The sequence below is a fragment of the Cibotium barometz genome, chromosome 19, assembly GCF_041138505.1.
Source record: "Cibotium barometz isolate CiBa-2024 chromosome 19, ASM4113850v1, whole genome shotgun sequence".
Lineage (NCBI taxonomy): Eukaryota > Viridiplantae > Streptophyta > Polypodiopsida > Cyatheales > Cibotiaceae > Cibotium > Cibotium barometz.
The window spans coordinates 12,650,351-12,657,533 of NC_141064.1; the positions used below are offsets into that span (position 1 = coordinate 12,650,351).

General features: G+C 42.8%; 1 pseudogene; it reads right to left on the minus strand.

Annotated features, from left to right (window-relative positions):
* Positions 1–1,035: 1,035 nt before the first annotated feature.
* LOC147628237 (HVA22-like protein j pseudogene) lies at positions 1,036–6,520 on the minus strand (annotated as a pseudogene).
* Positions 6,521–7,183: the final 663 nt, after the last annotated feature.

The following is a 7,183-nucleotide window of genomic DNA, read 5'->3' on the forward strand; positions in this document are numbered from 1 at the left end:
ACTTTAGCTACATGCTATTGGATTGGAGTTATACCTCTTGATGGTATGGGACATCAAGGTAGAGGTTTGATGTATTTCATTTATTATTCATGTGTGCATCCCTTGGGCTGGGGTGGTTGAGTTTATGCCTGATTTATGCATGTTTATGCATAACAATTATTTAGAGAGATCTTAGGGTTTTAACACAATCCTTGCACTGTCACGTCATGACTTTCACGTCTGCACTTTCACGTTTGCTATTTCATGTCATGACTTTCACGTTTGCTATTTCATGTCATGACTTTCACGTTTGCACTTTCACGTCTGCTATTTCAAGTCTGCTCTTTCACGTCATGACTTTCATGTCTGCACTTTCACATCATGACTTTCACATCTGCTATTTCACGTCATGACTTTCACGTCTTGGACTTTCATGTTTGCTCTTTCACATGTCTGTAGTTTCACGTCTACACTTTCACGCCTTAGTGTTTCATGTCTTAGCACTTCAAGTGGAAAAAAAAAAGTAAAAAAAAATGAGATCAAAATTTACAAATTCAAGGAGTCCATCTCAAGGCTTAAGAGCCTGCACTTTCGCGATTTAAGTCTCATCATGGATTAAGCCATATCACACAATAGCCATTATATAATTGTTAAGCTTATTGCTTACTATTCTTTTGGCTAAATTAATGTAGCAGCTACTCCATGAGTACGAATCCATACTCATGCACTAGAGAACATTTGCAGCAATGCCTCACCATCAACAACTTCTAGGTACATCTCTGGATGGGGGGGCCATGGTGGGCGGAAGCCTGGTCAATGATACAACCCATCGCCTAGAACTTTCCTTCAAATTACAAACCTCTCCAAATGACGCCACAATCTTCACAAATCATTGATCTTCAATCCTTAGTGAAGATATCTATATTAGCCTCGCAAAATTGACATAATTCTTTCAATCCTCACCAACAAGTGGCTACTTCAACACAGAGCTTTTCCAGCTTCTGGCCACCCCTCGGAGCCTCGGGGAAGTGCTTGAATCAATAGAAGGGAAGGGACTTAAGTCCGTAGATGCCGTACACTTGAGTGTTCACGGGGAGCGACACCGTACCCTCGGGTGGGTGGGATCTTCTTGCCTGGACACACGGGAGAGGGGAACAAATCGAAGACGATGCTTTCTCCGCGCTCGGCCTCGCAGCCTTTTTTGCTAGTCTCATTTGCTCGGCCAATTCCCTTCCCTTCCCTTTCCTCAATCAAGAAAGGAGGGACGCTTTCATTTCAATCATTTTCGGTAGAACCGAAAAGCAAAGAAATGGCTAGGGTGAGCAAAGAAAAGTGTAATTCGGTGATATATAATGGCAACAGGATCTGTTTTGGGTCGACTAGTATCCGTTCTCGTACTTGTACCACTCTCTCTCAGGCAGCCTAAATATCCACTTGTCCTCGAATCGCTTCGGGTCCATCCGTGTGCTGGAGTTTCGGTTTTGGTCGGTTCCAATCCATCCCTGTGGGTCCCTAGTTTCTCAACCATCCAAGTTGGTTAGTTCTTAATTCCACCACAGGTGTAGAAGAAGATAGGATTAGGTCCTACTCAACAACCATTAGGGGAAGGTTGAGGTCTATGGGGGCCCTTTAAGCTGCCATATTATGTTTTTAAGTACTTTTGCTTAAGGACTCTAAGCATACTTTGACTAGGCCTGACAAGGGGATCTTTATGCAATCATTATTTGAATTTCTATTTTTTCAAATATATATTTGCTTGAGCTAAAATGGGGGTAACTTTTTGGTTTCCCCAAATTCAAAATGGCTGAAAAGCCTTCCCTCCTCTCTTCCCTCCACGTTTAGTTCCCCCCCCCACTTTCTCTCTCTACATTCTCTCTCTAAGATGCCCTCGTTTCTCTACCACTCTCTTTCTCTTCCCCTTTCTCACATTTGGGTGTGCCATGGCTCTGCATCTCTGATTAGTAAGCTTCCATAACCTCTGCACTTCCAAATGCAGATATCTCACACTCTCTCATCCTCCATGCCTCATCCTTTTATCATTTTCTGCTCTCTCTCTCTCTCTCTCTCTCTCTCTCTCTCTCTCTCTCTCTCTCTCTCTCTCTCTCCAATGTCTTTCCCCCATTGAAGTGCAGAAAATCCCTCTGTAAACCTCCATAGCTTCAAAGCTTACCATTTTCAATTCTTGCATTGTTTACCATACATATCCCCTACTTCTGTCTGCAATCTACATCTCTCTCTCTCTCTCTACTGCATTATGCTGCAAAACCTCAATCTACCATTTTCTATGCCTCTTGCCATCTTCCTTGTCCTTTCTCCTATTACCTAATCAGAAGATCTATGACCTTCTAATATTTTTTACAGCAAAACTTCATTGCACTCTCCTCAGAATACCCTATCCTCACTCTTGCATTGTGTTCTACAAGAAGCTCTTTTCAGCATTGCCTAACCCTAAAGAAAATGCCACTTGAAGATATATCTAACAGAGCACCAAAGTTCAGGTTACATGTAGATTTGGCTGCGGAGTATGCTACAATCCGCAGCACAAAATCAAGTGGTGTGATGGATGTGCCATTGGGTACTCTTCAATCACAAGGGCGAAAATGTATTGACCTCTGGACGAATGGATTCATATACCCTATTGACCCGCTCACCAATGCTCCACCTCATTTTGTTAATATCACTACATTTCTTAGTTATGTAGGTGATGGAGCTAATGGTCTATTTGGCTATTGTAGGAGGCTTTCTTTTGTTGCAGCTCAGGAATCGCATTCAAGACTGCATTTCCGAGGCTTATGGCTTGAGTTGCAGAAAGCAACACAAGAAGGACATTGATAGGCTTGAAGAAGTGGTGAACAACTTGAAAACTCAGAATCAGGAGCTCCAGAAGAACAACTTTTTGCTTAAGCAGGCCTTTGATATTGAACGGGACAAGGTGAATGCAGCCAAACAGGATGCACGAAACAAGCAACGACACCTTGCAAGCGTGAAGAAGCTTCCAATAGGCTTTCGACAATGGAAAAGAAAGCGTCAGTCCCTAGAAACCTTGGCAATCCTAAGTGGAGCAAGAAAACGACGTGTACGAGCAACAAGGTAACTTCTATTCTTGCCATTGTTTTGCAGGCCTTTCTGTTTTGTGAAACATATTGATGTTATTTTGTATTTATGTTCCATGTAGAGATATTGCTGGGGATATGATGGGATATGAAGGTGGTACTGAGGAATGTAGAGCAGGCATATTGAAACATGTTGTTAAGTTATCAGATATATATAAGCTGCTAGAAGATCCCACATGCAAAATATCTAAGCAAATCCGAAACAAAATTTCTGGAGAGCTGCAAAATATGGTAAGCCCCATACAGATTATGGATGCATGTGATAGTGCTGGTGTTAGTAGGAAGGGATATGAAGCCATCTACAGGGTGTTTACACTAGGTCATCGTGCTAAAGGTTTTCTTCGACCCATGCTACCAACTCCATACAGTGTAACCATGGCAAGAAAAAGTGCAAACTCAGAAATTGCGACCATGTTAGGTGGCTACCGTCATGTGGAGGATGCTGTGCCTGTATGTACTACAAAGATATTTGAATACAACAAGTACAACAATGTCTTTATTGATTTAAGGACCCTTCAAAGAGCTATGATTTCTTATTATGGTCTAAGCATTGAGGAGTGCCAAGGTCAGGCTGTGTTTGTGTTAAAGCTTGATGAGTGTCAAATTGTAAAAGGATGAAAATTAGAAAGAGTCAGCCTAACAGTTATGAACAGGGCTATCAAAGGAAATCTGGAACAGGATGATAATCTTCTTGACTGTAGTGCACAAGCCTCAAATTCCAACAAGGGAAGTCAATCTCAGGGAAAAGATTACTATGGAGTGCAATCAGAAAAGAATATATGTGGTGGTTGGCAGCATTTGAGCTTCCACAGGAGACGAATGATACATTGCGATGGTACCTTACCCGAACAGGCATCCCAAATGTCATATCATTGCAATCAAAAGGAGAAACTTTGCATGTGGAAGATGTAGGAACATTTACAGTTGAGTGGCACATGGCAGGTGATTGCTGGGATGCAAGCTAGGAGCAAATACTTTTTTTCCATGTATTTATTGTTGCTGCCATTCAAAATCAGAGTATATTGATCGCGGAAAAGCTTCATGCAAGGTTGCAGCCACCAAGACGACCAAATCTCATGCAAAGGGCAAGAAAAATGTACAACCAACTTCAATGAGTGCAACGCAAAACAAAGATCCAAAGAAACCTATGCAGTGGGTTAATGGCATCATGAATTGTAATACCAATTGTCCGCCTAATCGTGATGAAGAAGATATCTCATGGAGCCCTATATTAGAGATTTCACTTTCCCGTGTTCATATTTGCACGCTTCATGCGAGGTTACGCATAATGGACAAATTACTGAAGTTACATATCAATTATGCATGGAATATGGAGCCCTATATTAGAGATTTCACTTTCCCGTGTTCATATTTGCACGCTTCATGCTAGGTTATGCATAATGGACAAATTACTGAAGTTACATATCAATTATGCATGGAATATGGAGCCTGAACATCTTCGCAACGAATGCATCAGTAAGCTGGAAGATGTCCTTTCAAGTGTGGGGCTTCATGGTGGTGCTGTAAAGTTGACTAAGGATACTAAAAAGTCAGGACCGGGTCAGGATAATCCAAACAAAATATGCATGGGTGGGTCCTACCAAAGCAAGACACCTTCTCTCAAATTACGAGGGGTACAATAGTCACACAAAATATGAATTATGGAAGGCCATTTGTGAATGCACCACTTAATGTGGGAATAATGCAGAGCTTGGTCTCAAGCGGGCAAGGCTGTGGGAGTCACTTGACAAAATGATTCAATTGCTAGAAAAGGCTCCACTTGTTGCTGAGGAGATTGCAAACTTGAAGATTGCAATACATACATTTACTCAGCAAATGGTTGATGCATGGGGGGAAACACATATCACCCACTATATGGTATTTACCTTTCTATCTATTTACTGATATTAATCGCCAAATAGTAAAATTCTGATATGATCTTTGTTGCAGCACATTATATTTGCCCACGCACAGTTTTTTCTCGACGAATATGGTCCAATGGCAATTTGGAGCACCCAAGGAATGGAGCGCTCTCATTATCAAGCTAAGGCAGCATACTTTAAGAACATGCGACATGGTGGAGGTGGTAAGGAAAAAAGTAATGCCTTGCATGAGATGTTTAATTGGTTTTATCACAGTTTGGGAGGTCGACGCCGACAGAAACCAAAAGGGCAGGTGTCATTACTACGAAGGGTTGTAAAAAATGTCAATCTGCAATTTGCATGGCGAGCATCAAGTGCCGTGCATGGCGAGCATCAAGTGCCGTGCATGGGATGCGTGAGTGGTTCGCTGCGCGGAGGCGTATGGGTCGAAAATGGGTTCCATATTAGAAAATTGTAGTCTTGCGTTTCTGGTTTTTTCCCATTTCTTTCCCGCAAGAGAATCGGGCTCCTTCGCCTTTTGCAGCTAAAATTTTGAATTTTCCCAGTTTGAAATACATTGCGCCTCCTTATTTCTTGCTTAATATTCGAAAATTTCCTTTTAAAAAAAAACTCCTTTGCATGCCACGCAAGCCGCCACCTTGCGTCTGCGCGCTGCTGCCCGTGAGACCTTTGCCTCCTTGTCATGTAGCTGTTTGTTGAATCCGGAAGCACGCTAACTGCCTGAGACACTGGCTGCCCGTGAGACCTTTGCCTCCTTGTCATGTAGCTGTTTGTTGAATCCGGAAGCACGCTAACTGCCTGAGACACTGGCTGGGACTCCTCCACGTTCATCGTTTCATAAGGTGCTTCTTATTCCTGTCTAAGGTAGGGTGGCTGAGGATATCCTGGTGCTTGCTGTGAGTAACCTTGTTGGGGTGGATGTGCTTGGTAACGATAGCCAGCACCAACTGTTGGGTCGCCCTGAGAGTGGTTTTCCATCAGCAGTACATGCGCAGATGTGTAATTTGTTATTGGTGATGGCGATTGGTGGCCTGATGGTGGCTGTTGGAAGCCAAGGGGTGACTGAATTTGAGAGACATCCGAGCCTTGTTCAGGTCTTGAAGAAGGCGCCTGTGATGCCACATATTGAAGAAATTCCATGGTCCGAGACTAGGCATATACTGAACCCCTCTGCCAATAATGAGATACCAGATCACCTATTCTTGTTGTCAGCTCATTCAAGTTGCGGACAATGTCCCCCTCATGGGTGACCACCAAAGGCCTCAAAAACGTTGAATAAACATAAGTAGTTCCCATTGTCTTTGGATACCACAGATAAACAATAAACGCAAGCTTGGCCTCACTATACAAAGGTAGCCATGATACAAAGGCATCCCCTAGTCTCTCCAAGACAGTGACAATTGCCATAATCATCCAATATTGACACCAAAACCGGAGTTGCTCCACATCAGGCCTGTTCATCTCCACGCATTTAAAGCATTTGTATGCTGGATAGACGTAGCCCACAACCATAATCAGAGCTCGGGTGAAGAGAGAGCCCATCATTTTGGCTGCGAAAAAAGGCCTCCCTGTTCTGCTCATTCCAAGTAAGAACAGAAATCATGGCATTCCAAGACACGATATCTTGAAAAGGCATTCTTTCAAAACCAATCCTTGCACCATACATGCTCTCACATTTCCCATACATGTTGAGAGGAGTGTTCCCTACTACAAGGCATTCTTTCAAAACCAATCCTTGCATCATACATGCTCTCACATTTCCCATACATGTTGAGAGGAGTGTTCCCTACTACAAGGTCTACCATAAGCATAAAAACTCCATGATTCACACCATACTTATGTGCAGAGGCTTCGAGACCTGGCTCAGCCTTGTCTTATTGAACCTCATTTACAATATGAACATATGTACTTAGGCATCATATAATGACTCAAATCATGGCACTTAATCCCATGCATTTGGATTTACATTTAATGGCCTCTTATGCATGGTTTCACACCATAGACGTGCCATGGCACGACATCCACCCCCTCTAAACCTGCACATCCTCTGGTATGTGCCAAATCATCATCAAGATCCACATATATCTGGATGTCGTCTTCATCTTCTACATTATCAGGGAGATCATCCTCTTCCTCTTCAACCATATCCATGCTATCACTATCAAGCCTCTCATCCTGAGTCTCCTGTAAATCAAAAGGATCACTGTC